The 17,337-nt window shown below is 41.7% G+C and overlaps 1 protein-coding gene across 2 annotated transcripts in view; it reads right to left on the reverse strand.

The window, feature by feature from the left end:
- The window catches only part of FAM160A1 (family with sequence similarity 160 member A1), a 205,110-nt gene extending 190,090 nt beyond the window's left edge, over nt 1-15,020 (reverse strand). For both annotated transcript variants that reach the window (XM_036241789.1, XM_036241787.1), the window contains exon 1: nt 14,740-15,020. The gene's annotated coding sequence lies outside the window, so the exon portion shown is untranslated. The remainder of the gene's footprint in view (nt 1-14,739) is intronic.
- Between the last annotated feature and the right edge of the window lie 2,317 nt (nt 15,021-17,337).

The following is a 17,337-nucleotide window of genomic DNA, read 5'->3' on the forward strand; positions in this document are numbered from 1 at the left end:
TTTTGCAACTAGGGTTTATGCCACCCCTACAAAATGCAGCTTTTAACTTGAAAAAAAAAGAAATTCAATATACAAACCACTAACACTAAGCAAAAAATATAAAGCCACTGCATGTCAATAAACTGACTTCTAAAGGCTAAAATGAACTTTTAAACATGCTGCTTTTGGCAATTTAAGTCACAACCCAGGCATTAGTAATCAGTTCCTCTCAAAATCTAGAAAATTGATCAGAGATTCTGCATATAAATTTGTTTCCCTTCCTTGGGCAAATCATTAAAATACTAAGTATATGTGAAGTAACTTGAATAGTCTACAACAGTACCTTGACAGTCATTATCATTTTTATCACATACACTTAAGCCTGAATTGGGTATATAGTGCTATTTTGAGAAATATCATACTTTTGATATACCACAATAGCTCTTTAAGAAATGCTATGCTCTGCCTCTTGTGGTTATTTTAATTACATTTATTGGGGTAACACTGGTTAACAAAATTATATGGTTTTCAAGTGCACAATTCTATAACACATCTGTACACTGTATTATGTGTTCACCACCCTAAGTCAAGTCTCCATTCGTCACCATTTATCACCCTTATACCCTTCTCCACCTCCCCCCCTCCTCCCAGTGGCAATTACCACACTACTGTTGGTGTCCATGAGTTTCTTCTTTTTTCTTTTTTGCTCTATCCCTCCACCCTCCAAACCTGCCCCCCACACCAACAGCTGTCAGTCTGCTGTCTGTATATGAGTCTGTCTCTGTTTAGCTTGTTAGTTCATTTTGTTCCTTAGGTTCAACATTGAGTGAAATCATATGGTACTTGTCTTCCTCTGACTTCTATGGTTATTTTTAAATGTATATCTTAAGATCTTTCCAGCACAGGGGTGAAAAAAATAAATCATAAAAATCTCATTATTTTTTGGTTTTTAAGGAGAGAGAAAAAAAAAAGAATAAAATACATTGGATTTAGGAATTCAAATCTCAAGCCTTATAACACTATGGTACAACTTAAGAGTAATTTACAGAAAAATAGTAAGTACTACTGAGCTATGCCGAGGAATGGACTCTATGTGCCGAGGTGCAGCTCACTTGGACAGTTTAGGATCACATGAAAACACAGTTGAAAAATGGGCCCTATAATAAAAATGGGCCCTTTCATGATTTCATCTGTTTGACAGAGACGTCATGAAGTTACTTTGCCAACGAGTCTCCAAAATAGCCATGCTACTTCATGCACTAATATTTTAGTAAGGAAGAGGTCATCTTACATTTTACAATTTCTGAATTCCAAATAAAGAGATTCTCATTCACCCTTTACTTTTCTTTTTTAAAGTTTATTGATTTTTAGAAACAGAGGAAGGGAGAAGAGAGCAACATCCATGTGAGAGTATAACATGATCAGCTGCTCCCACACACACACACACACACACACACACACATACCCCACCCCCACTGGGGATCGAGCGTTCGATCTGAGCATGTGCCCTGACTAGGAATCAAACCAGCAACCTTTCGGTGCCCCGGTGACGCTCAGTCAACTGAGCCACCCAGCCCGGACCTTTACTTCTCTGGGGAAGCACATATAAATATCTAAAAAAAAAGTAGTGAAAATTTGATGGCTTAACCAAGATATCAGAAGTCTCATTCTTAATTTTAATGAACAGAAAAACATTTAAGGTGTGCACTGATATTATCAGGGGTTAATACGGTATTTTCCAAATTCTGAGAGGAGCTGATTATGAAGGAATCTTGGTGTGAAGTTTACCTTTTTTTAATTTTTGTTTTTACCTTTTTTATGGAAATTTTCAAACTATACAAAGTAGAGGGAATAGTAGTACAATGAACTGTCATGAGTTGGTTAAAAAATTATCATAATTCAGCGAGTCAGAATTTCTCATTTCCACTCCTTGCCTCTGCTGGGTTGTTTTAAAATCAAATCCCAAGCCCTGGCCAGTTTGGCTCAGCGGTTAGAGCGTCGGCCTGCGGTCCGAAGAGACCCGGGTTCGGTTCCCGCTAAGGGCACGTACTTCGGTTGCAGTTTGTCCCCGGCCCTGGTTGGTCGTGCGGGTGGCAGCCACTCGATGTGTCCCTTCACATCGATGTTTCTCACTCTCTCTCTCCCTTCCTCTCTCTCCCTCCCATTCTATCTGTACAAAAAATGGAAAAATATCCTCTGGTGAGGATAAAAAAAAAAAAAAAAAATCAAATCAAATCCCAGATATCATATCCAAAGGGAGAAAAATGGCCCTTAAGGATCTATCACTTTCTAATCCTCAGAAGCTGTGAATATTGACATAGACGGCAAAAAAAAAAAAAATTGTGACTATAATTTAGGATTTTAAGAAGGAATCTACCTTGGCCGTCGCCGGGTGGTTCAGTTGGTTGTAGTCATCCCTTACACCAAAAAAGTTGCAGATTCAATCTCTGGTCAGGGCGTGTATGGAAGGCCCTGGGTATCGAAGTTTCCCCCTCTTTCTCCCTTCCTCTCTCCCCGCTAGGGGAAGAGCCTCGGTTGCAGTTTGTCCCTGCCCCGGTTGGGGTTGTGTGGGTGGCAGCCAGTGGATGTGCCTCTCTCGCATGGATGTTTCTCTCTCTCTCTCTCTTCTTCCCTCCCACCCTCCCACTGTACCTGAAGTAAATGCAAAAAAATGTCCTTGAGTGAGGATAAAAAAAAAAAATCTAGTATCCAACATAACTATGTCAATTTGATGTCAGTTCTTAGGATTTATGCCCCATCAGATCAGTCCAAACTCTTCGATCAACCACTCCACACCATTCACTCTGAGTCTATCTTGTCCTATTTCATTAATGCAAACAGACTTCTCATTCTAGACCATACCTTTGGTTGAGTGTTCTACATACTTGCTTCTCTCCCCACAAATAGCTAAAGCCGTCCTCTTCTCCTTTACGAATAAACACCTCTCCTTTCTTCTGAGGAGGACCCAATTCTTTTTAGGAAACTGTTCCTCTTCCACTCCCTATGTATTCTAGATGGGGTTACCAATGGCCAGATAATGTGTGCCCCTGGCCACAACTACAAGGATGTCACCCAAACAAGGCCAATCAGAGCCATTGCCAGGATTTTGAGATTTAGACTAAGGGAAGAAGCTCAGGATGATCCTTGGTTGCTGGCAGCCATGCCCCAGCCACGCGGAGGAAACTGACAGAGAGGCAGAGCTTGGGGACAGAGTCTGGATGGTACAGAAGATTTCAGTTTTGTCTTCCCTGAGACTCACCTCACTCCTTGGCCATGTAAGCCAATAAATAGCTCTCTACAGTTTAATTTCTATTATTTACAACCAAAAGACACAACATATGACAATCTCCACCACGACTCTTGAAGATTATGACCACAGTGACCTCTACCTTTCTGGATTCTTGACTTTCTGTACAAATAATACTTCATCACATTTTTTGTATCAAATATGTATCTGTTACCATATTTTGTGGCCTTGCAGACATATACTTTACACACCTTCTGAAAGCCCTCAACAGAGTGCCAACAGAGCCTCAGCGTGTAATAACAATTATCATGGATTGATTATTACTTCCATGTAAAGAACTTCACATCTGTTATTTTATTTAACCCTCACGGAAACTCCCTGGGATACACATTATTATCTCCACTTTAAGGTGAGGAAGCTAAGGGTCATCAAAGTAAACTTACTTATCCAAAGTCACACATTTACAAATGGTAGAGCAGGGATTTGAATACAAGTTCTTTCTAATTTCATCCTCTTTCCACAACCCCCATGTTGCCTCCCACAATAACAAATACTTGCTAATTAGATTACAAGACCTCCATTTAACCCCTGACTTTCCATTAATCTCAAAGTGCATGCTCCACCATTATTAAAAATAATATGAATATGTTAATACACAAATAAATAAGCTAAATGAAAATAAGAATCTTGAAAAACATCATTATACAATTTCTCCAAAATTGCTACTGGCAGCCTAAAGACTAACTGCTGGCATTTCTCTCAATGTAATAGGTAAAAGGAAAGAATATTTAAGACACTCTGTCAGAACAAGTTGTATACAACTCCCCTGGCAGTGATATTTCAAAACAGCAAAAAGAGATTTGTGAGTTCTTGTCAATGTGTGACACACCTACAGCTCTCTGATTGCTCAGAGGAATATTCCTGTCATTATTAGACACTAATAGTTATTGAACATCCCATGGCTTAGAGGCAAGAACAGAAGGCCTTTAGGAAGAAAATGGTCTGTCTTCATAGTTTAGCAAGGAGAAAGGCCAGGAGGACAATAATGGCAATTTACTGGTGGAGAACCTGAAAGTCACCAGTTCTCATTTCTACATGAACCACATCCTTCAGCCAACCTTCCCATTTCTATGCTTGTGTCTTCAATTCCACATGGAGCTCCTGCAAGCAAATGAACTTTGAAGCAATAATAGTTATTTAGCATCTAGCTAGGTAACGGCCATTGAAGTGTCCCATAAATGCACATTATTGGTTGTCTGGTGTGGTTTTGTTCCCCTTCTCTTTTTTTTTTTTTCACTTTACCTGAGGCCCTAATCCCACATAGGCACTCTTCTGGGGAATAAAATGCTTGATCCCAGAAAGCCAGAGGACATCAAATAAGCACAGTCCATACACATAATTTGGCAACAGCAAAGCCAAGGGGAGTGTGTGCTCAGCACAGAATGAAGAATGGTTGTATCCCTAGTGGGATAAGATTTTGCCAACTCACATACTTTGGTGAACAGCAGGTCCTAAAAAATACATCACTGTCACGGACTCAAGAATACCTCAAATGAGACCATATCTGTGAAAGTGCAGTGTAAACTATGAACAGCCAAGGGACTGTAAATTCCTTCTGTTACTGATAGGGCTACTACAAAGACACAGACCTGGGGAACAAGTAGTTGTATGGTTTGACAAAACTAACTACCTCTGGATAGAAGCAATCTTCAGTAAAAAGAAAGTAAAAATGAAACAGAGGCCTTTCAGAGGACAGAACAGAAAGACTCGACAACCAAGGTGAAGGGCTCCAAGTTTGCAAACTTGCACTCAATTCAACAAACACTTATTGAATGTCAGGCACTGGTCTCCATGGTGGGACATACTGTCAAAGATAGTCGATACTTATATGGCCAAAGATCCCAGCCCTTCAAGAGCTGTATATTCTTATTCATGGAGACAGTCACTAAACAATACACCTAGTAAGTAATGTACAATATGTTAGAAGATAAGTGCAGGGGCACAGGGTAAGGAGGGTGGACAGTGCAGGGCAGAGGGTTTGCAATACTTTGAACTCAAAAGATAAGTCAAAGAGCTGAATGAGTTCAGATACCCAATAGTGTTCCTCAAAAACTACATTCAATTACAGGAAAAATGAGGAAAATCATACTGTGCTTGAATTAAATTTGCATAAAATTTGACAAATCCAAATGGCCTAGAAACATATAGCTCATTTTCCAAATGTCTTCCCCTTCACTCTTGTTCAAAATTATTGACACAAATGTGCTACATAGCATATCAACAGAGGGAGATATGAAAAGACTTAGCCAGAGGCCAAGCAAAGGGAATTACAAGAGATAAGAGCAAAGCAGAGGACAGCAAAAATAGTTGCAAACCAGTACCTCAGGAAAGGGCTAACTCACCACGACTTAAAATATGACTTAATTTTTTTTCCTAGGAAAAGTTGGCCCTAGGTCAAGAATGACATATAGGTTTCATTTCTAGTAACAACTCCAAACAGCCAGCAGAGTCTCTCTGGAGCACTGCATTGATAAAGACTTCTAGGTCCTATGGGAAATAAACATTTCCTCTACGGGCTCAAGATGAGGGAGTGTGGGCACACAAGCCCCACATTTACCTTTCCTTTCCCAGGTAGATCTTAGTGCTTTAAAATGTGTGTGTGTGTGTGTGTGTGTGTGTGTGTGTGTGTGTATCAGTAAGCAGTCACTGGCCACCTACTAACTGTAAGGCAACAACCAGAACAGTGGAGGATTTGGAAGTATAGGGCTTGGTCCGGGTCCTAAAGGAGTTTATAATCTAGTTGGGAAGAAGGACAATGTGTAAAAGATAACACTAGAAGGCAGCAAATGACTAAGTTTCCATTATTTCAGTACAGAGATTCTGATACCAGGAAATTCCACAGGAAAAGATAGCCAAGAAAGGCGTGATGGAGGACACAGCCTCTGAACTGGGCTTTGAAAATAAGCCTCACGCCCTGGCCAGTTTGGCTCAGCGGTTAGAGTGTCGGCCTGCGGTCCGGAGAGACCCGGGTTCGGTTCCCGCTAAGGGCATGTACTTCAGTTGCAGTTTGTCCCCGGCCCTGGTTGGTCGTGCGGGTGGCAGCCACTCGATGTGTCCCTTCACATCGATGTTTCTCTCTCTCTCTCCCTTCCTCTCTCTCCCTCCCATTCTATCTGCACAAAAAATGGAAAAATACCCTCAGGTGAGGATTAAAAAAAAAAAAAAAAAAGAAAATAAGCCTCACTGCAAAGAGGAAGGATTAGTACCAGCAGAAATGGGGAGAAAGGAATAGGTAGGGTATGGCTCAGGAATGAGAACAGATCAGCAGGCAGCCAGAGCAGAGGATCTGCACAGGGCAGCAGATCATAGATGCCTCAAGTATTCAGGGTTCTCCACACAAACAGAACCAATGGGAGATATAAACCTAAAGGAGAAAGAGACAAGAGATAGAAACAGAGAGGCTGATTTATTATAAGGAATTGGCTCGTGTGATTATGAAGGCTGAGAAGTTCCAACATCTGTAGTTAGTAAGCAGAGAAGTAGGAGAGCCTACAGTATAGTTCAAGGTCAAGTCCAAGTTTGAGTCCAAAGGCAGAGAAGATCAATGCCCTAGCTCAAAGACAGTCAGGCAAAGAGAGCGAATTCTCCCTTATACTCAGCCTTTTTGTTCAGTTCAGGTCTTCAGCAGATTGGATGAGGCCTCCCCACAATGGGAAAGGCAATCTGCTTTACTCAGTTTACTCAGCGTTAATCTCATCAAGAAAGACTCTCACAGACTCACTCTGAATAATGCCGACTAAATATCTTGGCACCCCATGGCCCAGTCAAGTTGGCACATAAAATTAACCATCACACCTTGAGTTGAGTCATTACCCAGTAGGCAACAAGAACCATGATCAGCAACATGGGCAAAGCTGTACCTTATAAAGTCAAACTGCCTATGGCATGAAATAGATTAGAAAAAGAAAAACTGGGACCAGAAATAAGATTTTAAAAAATTATAATGGCCCAGCCATGGCCAGGTGGCTCAGTTGGTTGGAGCATTGTCCCATACACCAAAAGGTTTGATTCCCACTCAGGGCAAATACCTAGGTTGTGGGTTCAATCCCCGTCAGGGCACATATAGGAAGCAACCAATCTATGTTTCTCTCTCCCTCCCTCTCTTCCCCCCAATTGATATAGGATCTTGGTAATTCTGCATTTTTTAGTGTTTGCTTTTGTGCAAGGAAGAAATATTTACTCAGTAATATTCCTTAAGATTTAGGTTCTTAGGGGTGGAAAGGAGGGAAGAGAGAAATCAAAGAACTTATATGCATATATGCAAAACCAATGAACATAGACAATAATACTGTGTGGGGGTGTGGATTGGGAGGAGGGTGTCAATGGGGGGAAAAGGAGAAACATCTGTAACAAAAAAAATTAATTAATAAAAGATACAGGTTCTTGTATTACCTAGGTGTAGCACAATTTTTCAGGAGCACACATTTTTACATAAAATGAAATACTTGTTTTGTTTTTCTCTTTGCCACTTATTCTTTTTTTTTTTTTTTTTTTGCATTTATCTTCAGAAAGAGCAGGGGGGGGAGGGGAACATGGATGAGAGAGAGAAACATTGACATGAGAGAGACACATCGACTGGTTGCGACGCACACAACCCCAACCAGGACCGGGACAAACCGCAACCAAGGTATGTGCCCTTAGTGGGAACTGAACCCAGGTCTCTTTGGTCCACGGGCTGATGCTCTAACTGCTGAGCCAAACCGGCCAGGGTAGGATTTTAAAAACTATAATTGCCCATGTGATAATAAGAGGCAGATCGTCAACAAACATGTATAAGATACTATTCAATATAAAGGTACTTCGCTCAATTATTAAGATGCAGAGCTACCCCAGTCATTTTGTAGTTTAATTTGATGTCAGGATGCAAATGTAGACCTATCCAGCAGGAACAAGAGAAGCAAGACTAGGATTACAAAAGTCAGCAATGAGGATGCTGATTTAGAAATGATCCCTGTAGGAAAAGACAGACAAGTTGACAGCTTGCTCCTGGCATGTCTATACTGACAGAAGCTCAGAGGACAACAGGCTGAGTCAGTCAGGCTTGAGTCAGGAAAGCCTCATCAAACTTACTAGTTGTGTGATTCACTGGGAAGGAATGACCACTCCTCAGTGACAAACTAACCCTAAAACATGATCAAGAGGTAGGATTACTTTCAAGGAGAAAAAAGGAAGGCATCAACAAAACCAATCGACAGATACTTAAACATAAGTTACAGGCTGATTCACCAATAGCAACGCAAGGGTCTACTTTTCAAATAGGACATGCAAGGTCCTAAATAGTGACACAGTGGAGAAGTACAAGGAGGAAATTCAGATAAGGTCAAACTCAATCAAGCAGTTAAGAAATTTGCATCAACCATTCAGTTTTTAATACAACTCAGGTAAATAACAGGTAGTTTGGTGTTTCCTGAAGTAAATCAAGGTCAATAAAGGTCCATTGTCAGATTTTTCATATGTGTTTCAATTTCTACATCGCGTTTAAAATAAGCAAATATGTAAATATTTTGTAACATACACAATGTTATGAGAGATTTAAAATATTCAACTTATCAAAAAAGTGACTTCATGACAGAGAATAGGCAATAATCAAGAATAATACATTAGACAATTACATCATCCCACAAAAAAGATAAAAATATGAGTATATGCAAACAATAAAACAATTTCTGAGGACAGGAAATTTTATAAAGGAAATTTATCAGCCCTGGCCGGTTTGACTCAGCAGTTAGAGCATCAGCCCATGGACCAAAGGGTCTCGGGTTCAATTCTCAGTCAAGGGCACATACCTGGGCTGCAGGTTCAATCCCCAGCCCCACTCAGGGTCTTTTGGGAGGCAACCAATCATCTCTCTCTCTCTCTCTCTCTCTCTCTCTCTCTCTCCCCTCCTCCTCCTCCTCCTCCTCCTCCTCCTCCTCCTCCCTCCCTTCCACTCAACTAAAAATCAATAGAAAAATTTCCTCGGGTGAGGATTAGCCAAAAAAAAAACCCCAAAATGTATCATACAAAAATAGCAAAAAAACACCTTTCCTAATAAAATAAATGTGGACAGATATAATTTCATTTTGAGGACACACATAGTACTCATGCTAAATGACCCACTGAAGATCATATTTTAAAATATAGCTTATGCCCTGGCCGGTTTGGCTCAACGGTTAGAGTGTCCGCCTGCGGTCCGGAGAGACCCGGGTTCGGTTCCCGCTAAGGGCATGTACCTCGGTTGCAGTTTGTCCCCAGCCCTGGTTGGTCGTGCGGATGGCAGCCACTCGATGTGTCCCTTTCACATCGATGTTTCCCTCTCTCTCTCTTCCTCTCTCTCCCTCCCACTCTATCTGTACAAAAAATGGAAAAATGTCCTATAAAAAAAATAAATAAATTAAATAAAATAAAATATAGCTTATATCACTATATACTTATGCATGAATAAATACATGTGTATATAGATTTATATTTTTCTCTATTCATTCTGATATACCACAAAGAAAACCAACCTAAAATAAACAAAGTACAAGTTGCCTGAGCACAAACAAAACTGAAGACACTAATTTTGAAGAATGAAACATAATCCTTTAATTGACTGGTTATGAACAAAGCTTGGACTCAGTAAAAATATTTATCAACTCTCAAAGATGGCCAATAAAAAACTTTGCCACAGGAATTCCTGAAATTTTCCTGCTTCAATGAGCCTGAGTCATGAAATTTAGCCAAAGTATTTTATTTCACATTTTCTACACACAGAAGAGTGAAATCAGTTCCGGGCACTCTGTACAAGCCTCAAGACCTTAAAATGTACCCATTACCAATATCCCAACAAATGTAAACTTTAAAAATACAAGAAAAGGAACTAAAATACACTCATTCTGCATTCGGCAAAGCTTAGTGGATTCTCTGAACTCCTTAATGGCATGTCCTAGAATAATGTTAAGAAAACGTGTGGTTTAAAAAAATAAAAAATAAAAAAAAGGTATGCTCCATAAAAGCTAATTAGCTGCTCGTCCAACAATTGCAGAGTATTTTTATAGCTGTTATCAATTACTATCTTCTCTTTGGGGAGAAAATTAAACCAAAAGGACCTAAAATGAGAAGAAATGAGGTGAACCCTACCTAAAAGCTCAGAGCCTTTTGCTACATGACCTCTTCTTTCAGTGTCTGATCATGTATTAATAATTTCTATCTTCAGTCTTATACATTCAGGAAAAAAAGGTATTAATATAATTTTAATTGGAGACATACTATTAAAGGGAATATAATTAGAAAAAATTAATATTTTCATATCCCTGACTCTTTCACAAAACTTTCCTACAAAAAAACACTCACACAAGTGTAACTTAAGGATATTCTCAAAAGCACTGTTCTTAGTATAAAAAAATGGGAAGCAACACAAATGTCCAACAATAGGCAATTGCTTAAATGAGCTGATACAGTACTATACCGCCAGGATGCTCCGTATACGTGGCCATGCAAACATTTTCAAGATACATTAAGTTAAAAACAAAAACCAAGCTGAAAGTTGTTAGTATTACCCCAGTTATTAATTATTACAATAGTAAATATATTTTAATATAGAGAAGTTTTGGCAGTTTCTCCAGAATATAAGATTACAGTGTACTTTAATTTTCAAGACTATATATTTCTGTAAGTCTGAATGTTGAATAATAGTGTATAATCAGAAAAAAAATAAAGTTTTAAGTTAGTGATATTAGTAGAGTGAATGAAGTAGGAGAAAATCTTATGTATAAAGAAAAGGAAAACTTAAGGTGTTAAAACTGTAATATAATAGCTCTAAAATGTCATTTGTCTGTACCTCTCTTTTGGAAGAGAGCTATATCTTTATTCTCAGAACTTCAAAATTAAGCAACTAACACAGAGATACTGGAAAAGCCCCCTTAGCATCGTCTGTTACTCATAGCTTCTCAGAATAAAAGTTCAGCCCAAATTCCAGTATTTATCAATTTCCTCACCTGCAAAATGAAAAGAAACTGGGAATAAAAGTCTCTGATCCCTTTCAGCTCTAAAATTCTGAAAACAGGCCTTTACTCTGTCCTTGCCAAAGAATTTCTTTTAAAATATGCATGTACGTAACATAAAATATAAGGTATAAAGTTATAAGCTACTACCCAAAAACATCAGACTCCTGCCTGGCTTGCCTTCATCCTAAATTCCATTCCCCAAAAGAAACTTCTTCAACTCTTCGAGATGTTTCTTCTAGTAATTACTTCCATATTTGTATATCACACACTTACATTGCTATTTCCTAAATTTTTTTTCAATTTTAGACATTACCAAAAGTTCTTTATTTAATCTATTGGGGGCATTTATTCACCCAACCCACCCACCTTGCTAGGTACAGCCACAATGTTGACATGCAAAGGATATAAATATTACGTACACATATAGAGGTATACAGTTCTGTCTCCAATTATGGACAGTCTGTTTAATAAGAAATAAGATCCCATTTCACAACCAAACACTTCACAAAAATTAAAACAGAGCCCTGGCCAGTTTGGCTCAGCAGTTAGACTGTTGGCCTGCGGTCCAGAGAGACCAGGGTTCAGTTCCCGCTGAGGGCACGTACCTCAGTTGCGGTTTGTCCCCGGCCTCAGTTGGGGTCGTGCAGGAGGCAGCCACTCGATGTGTCCCTTTCACATCGATGTTTCTCTCTCTCTCTTCCTCTATCTTCCTCCCACTCTACCTGAACAAAAATGGAAAAATGTCCTCAGGTAAGGATTAAAAAAAAAAAAAATTAAAACACAGCCTTATCTAAATCAGAAATCCTGAATTCAGGTCTGAGTCCACCACATACAGGACCCAAATATGCATCCAAATGTTCCTTATTTTCTCTGAATCTCATCTGTTTTCCTCTTGTGTAGTCTGAATATAACAGCACCCACTTACAAAACAGTTAAGTCACAAAGCTAAAATATTGCACATGTCAAAACACTTTGTTAATCATAAAGCACTACAAAAATGTTATTTTCTGTTATTGTCTTTACTAAGAGAGCCCCATAAATGCAGTCCCTGGAGTTACTGGTCACTCTTGAGCACTGTTCCCCTACGTAGGCTAAAAACTAAGAGTTTGAAGTAGCTGAGAGTAAGAGTGAAGTAGACTGCCCTGGCTGATGTTGCGCAATGGTTAGAGCATCAGCCCACGAACCTCAGGGTTGTGGGTTTGATTGCCAATCAAGGGCATGTACCTAGGTTGCAGGTTAGATCCCCAGTTGGGGCATATGTGGGAGGCAATCAGTCAACGTGTCTCTCTCATATCACTATTTCTCTCTCTATCTCTCTCCCCCACCCCTCCCTTCCACTCTCTCTAAAAATCAGTGAACAAAATATCCTCAGGTGAGGATTAAAAACCAACAAACAAAAAAAGAATGAAGTAGATGTAAATTGTGTTCCAAGGTCAGAATCTGAGAGTCCAATTCTTTAAAGGACCCATGTATTGCCGTATGAGACAAATGAACACAAAATATAGATGAAGCATCTAAGCAGAGACCCAAGAGAGCAATTTTGTTTTATATTTGCAGATAGAGAGCTTTCTTATCAAATTTTCTTTTTTAAATACAAGAACATAATTTTAAAAGTCACTCCTTAGACAACTCTTTTTTGTCTCTTCTATTATGCACCTCTACATCTCTAAATCATGTATTTGTACATCTGATTCTTGATTTGTAGACATTTTCTGACTACCTATTTATGATAGAAAGAACTGCAGAGAAAGTGTTTTGAACCAAACTTGGGAAGTTATCATGAAGAACTGTCCAGCAATGCATTCATTACTTTGACTCTGCAGTACAACAGTCCTTTCATTTCTAGTCTTCAAAGGCCTACATGAAAAGTGATACAACCTATAGAGTCTCTATGTAGAGGCAAGGAAGCTAGTGAGGCAGGTGGGCCTAAATTATTAGGCTATTCTAAATTTCTTATGAATCTAGTTCACTGATGTTTGATTTTTCTTGCCTTTTCCACCTGCCCCACAGTTTAATCCTATTCCAAAAGCTATAGGACAAATGACAAATGGGACCCCATTAGTTTATTTCAAGACAAGCATGGACACAATTCTTATGAGCTCTATGGAAGAGGATTAATTGGAGCTAAAAGAAACCAGCCTTTAATTATCTGAAAATTTATCTAAAGCCAACTATATGCTGATTAAAGAGTAAGCTTATGGACTGAATCTCCTGCTCAGTTCTGTCCAGAGACCACTTAAGTTCTCCAAATGTGGACTTCAGCTAGGTTTGGGCAGTTTCAGGGACAACATCCTGTGTAGTGCCAGGTATACAATAAACTGGAGGGGCAGGCAGGTGACCCTTGCCAAGCAGGCAAGATTTACTAACTAAGGGGAGGAAATCTTTTCCCTCATTAACCAACAGGATAAAGGTGATTAAGCAGGAATTATTTTTCAATGACCTACATAATTTCATCAGGGCTGCTATCACTATTAGCAGAGAGCAGCTGATGAGATTAATTTGATAGCAGGACCCTTTTCAAAGAAGTCAGGGAGTAGTTCCAATTTATAGGGAAGCAACAATTGGTATGCAGTGTTTACTACTACTTCTCAGGGGCTCCTTCCCTTTGTATGGAATCTTCCCCTTTCCTAGACAACTGAAGCTGCAGCACCTGCTGAATGGTGGAGACCAGATCTGCTAAGAATGCATGGATCCAGGTGGGTGGGACAGAGCTAGGCTAATTCATCAGATCTGCTCACGTGATTCCCAATGCCCCCTAGCAAACCGGGTTACTACAGCTGCCACCAACACCTTGCTCTGGCTGGGCTTGAAATAGGGCAGCAGCTAGTTTCACTCTCTAGCAGAAATGGGGTCAACAAGGGAACTTTGTTGAGGTCGATACAGGACAAGGAGACACACACATACACACACACACACACACACACACACACACACAATAACAACAGCCACGACTTAAGTGCAGGTTCACTTGAGAACTTAGGAAATTGAGCAACAGCTACCAAACAAGTTAAGTACTTACACCAGTCAAGTGCTGCAAACCTCAAAGTGGCGCCACCTCTGTCTCTTGTGTTAAGTGAGGAGGTTTGGAGAGGGAAACTGAGCCCCAAATCTCGACTTTACCTGCTTTTTCCCCATAGGACCCATCTCTCTGGCCCCAGGGACCAAGGAAAGGGGTAGAACCCTGATGACATCTTTCTCCGTCACAACGAGCTGCTGGCTCTCTCTCTCCCCCGGGGTTATCACTGAGTAACACCCAGTCCCACAGCCCTGGGAGCCACCTCCTCCTACCCGCTGTGCCTTGGCCGACACCACGATCTTGTTAGGGATACTCCCACTGGGTCCCCCCACCTCAGTACCTGTTCCCCCGGCCAGCGGGAGGGGGCTAGGGGAATGCAGGAAAGGGACACTTCTGCTCTCCCTGCTCCCTTAACCCCCTGAAATGAAAGAATCCCTCAAGTGCAACTCTCACCGCAGCGTGCCACGTACCTGACCCCTGGCGTGGCTCCTCCTCCCGGCACGGAGCGGCACTTGCCCAAGTGTCCCAGGACAATCCACAAAGTTTGTGCCGGGTCCTGAGGACATGGACCCGGAGCCACCACCTGCGCTGAGTGCCCAGAGGAAGGAGAGCCGGCTCCTGCCCGGGACCTCGCAGGTCTCTGCGGCTCCTCCTGTCCGACTCCAACTCCACAGCAGGGTCGGGGAAGAAAGGAGAAGGCTGGAGAAGGTTCGAGGGCAACTTTTCCACCGGATCCACAGCAGGCGGCTGAGCCGCACGAGTCCCAGATTCTCCCGGCCCCCCTCCCCTCCGCACCCTTGGGGAGGGCGGGGCCAGTCCAGGGCGGGGCCCAACCTGCCACTCCGGACCGGGAGCACGCCGGCCCCGCCCCGGCCACGCCCTCCCTCGGGACTGCCGGCGCCAGGTGCCTGTTTCCAAGGTGAAGGAGGAGGAGCAGAGAAAGTTTCCACTGAAACTTACACCTCTGCGGAATGGAGGACAACTCGTCCTTGCGGGCTCGCCCTTCCCTGGAACTACACTCCTTCACACACTCACACAGGAAAATAAACCTGCGAGGTGGAGGAAGTGAGACAAGTCCGCAGTCGCGGACGTTTCAGATTTCTCACTTCCTAAAGAGTTGACCTCGGCTGACGTGCCTCAACCCCCTCCACCCGGTTTGAATTTTAAAATGCTAATAAAGTCCCAAGAGAGCTGAGTCCAGTGATGGAAATGGTGGCATGTTATTCTACTGGCACACTCCCTTAAGTGAGCAGGGCGAGAATGGGTCTCCGCAAACGTTACTGCCCAGAGGAGGGGGGCCGGTGTTGCTGTAGTTTAGTTTTTTCATGGAAGTCAGCTTTGTAGTTGTTTGTGAGTATATATGTGTGCATGTCACACGGTTTGGTTCTCGAGCACCCCAAACGTGAGTGCTCTTTAATTTGGACTGTTCTGCAGCAAAAAGGAAACTTCCCTAACTCAGGACTCCCTGGAAGATGTGAGAACAGGTTAGGAAATTCTTTCCCTACCTCTCTGGTTGGTGGTAGCCTATGGCTCTGCTCCTTGTCTCAGCATCCTTCCCAGAACCCAGACCACGGACTGGCCTGACCCCGAGTTTGCCCGCTGCCCTTCACCAGACATTTGGTGCCCAATGCCACGCTGGCAGCCCTACCCTATCTCCCCTTCACTCTGTCTCCCACTCCCCCTGCATGCTTGGGCAGCCAAGTCAACGCTCTGCTTTCTGGACATTAAATCCAGGAGGAGGAGTCAAATTCTTGGTTAGAGGCCCTCTTGGCATTTTCAGAGCCCTGTGGTTGGTGTGGCTGAAACTTGAGGTAAACCACAATCTGGGCAGGTTGGGTCACACCACCGCTTGCAAAGGCGGATGTGGAAGTTTTTCCACCGCAGCAGCATCCTGCTAGCACCTCACCCAATTCTCCTTTGGAGGAAGTATCTTCCTCTCTTCATTCTCCATGAATGGCATCCAGAGATAACCAAAAATTAGGTATATGTAGTTTCAAATTCTGTCTTGTAAGGATGGTAATGGAATGATACAAACTTCACGCTTCCTTCTAAGGCTGTCTACCACCACTGATGTGCTTGTGCACAGCAGCAGAAACACAGGGTGCCCTTGTTGCCAATACCTCTCAGGACTCCCCAGCTTTTCACCTATAACAAGTGCAGACAGTGGCTCCTAAGGAAAAGCTGAGGAAGGATAAGGGGGATAGAAATGACGGTAGAAGCCAGGAAGTTCTGCACAGCAGGTCAGCTTGGCCTGCCCTGACAACTGGAATGTGGGAGAATCATTCATTTATTCAAACAATATTAATTTGAGTGCTTTATGCATGCCAGGCATTCTTCTAGAGGCTGGGGACACAGCAGAAAACAAAAGCAAAAATCTTCGCCTTCATAGAGCTTACGTTCCAGGTGACAGAGACAGATAATAAGGAAAACATGTGGGCTGCCACATGATTAAAAATACTATGGAGAAAAATTAAACAGGGAGGGGACATGAGGAATAAGACGGGTACATCTTTTAAATAAGATGATCAAGGAAACCCTCTGAAGGAGGTGACATTTGAGCAAAGGCCTGAAGAAAAGTAAGGAGTAAGATATCTGGACAGACAACTTTTGAGGCATAAGACAAGCACAAAAGCCCTGAAACCCAGGCTGTAAGTGTGGGGAAGATGAAGTCAGAGAAACAAGTGACTCAAATGTGGTGAGGATTTGACTCTGAATTGAAAGTCTTTGGAGAGTTTGGAGTAAAAAATAACATTTGACATATTGTGATAGCATCACCTTGACTGCTAGGTTGAGAATAGATATTATTGGGTAAGGGCTGAAGCAGAAACAAATTAAAAGGCTATCGAAATAATTCAGGAGCAAGAGCATGGTGATGTGGACCAGGGAGATAGGCTGGAGGTGATGAGCTGACGGATTCCTCACAGAGTGGATGTGGAGTATGAAGAAAAGAAAACAAGAATGAATCTGAGGTTTTTGAAGGACTGAGCAACTGGAAGGATGGAATTGCCATAACAAAGATTGAGAAGACTTTAATAGAAGCAGGATGGGTGTAAAATTTTTAAAAAAGC

This window comes from Molossus molossus, unplaced genomic scaffold, assembly GCF_014108415.1.
Source record: "Molossus molossus isolate mMolMol1 unplaced genomic scaffold, mMolMol1.p scaffold_m16_p_4, whole genome shotgun sequence".
Lineage (NCBI taxonomy): Eukaryota > Metazoa > Chordata > Mammalia > Chiroptera > Molossidae > Molossus > Molossus molossus.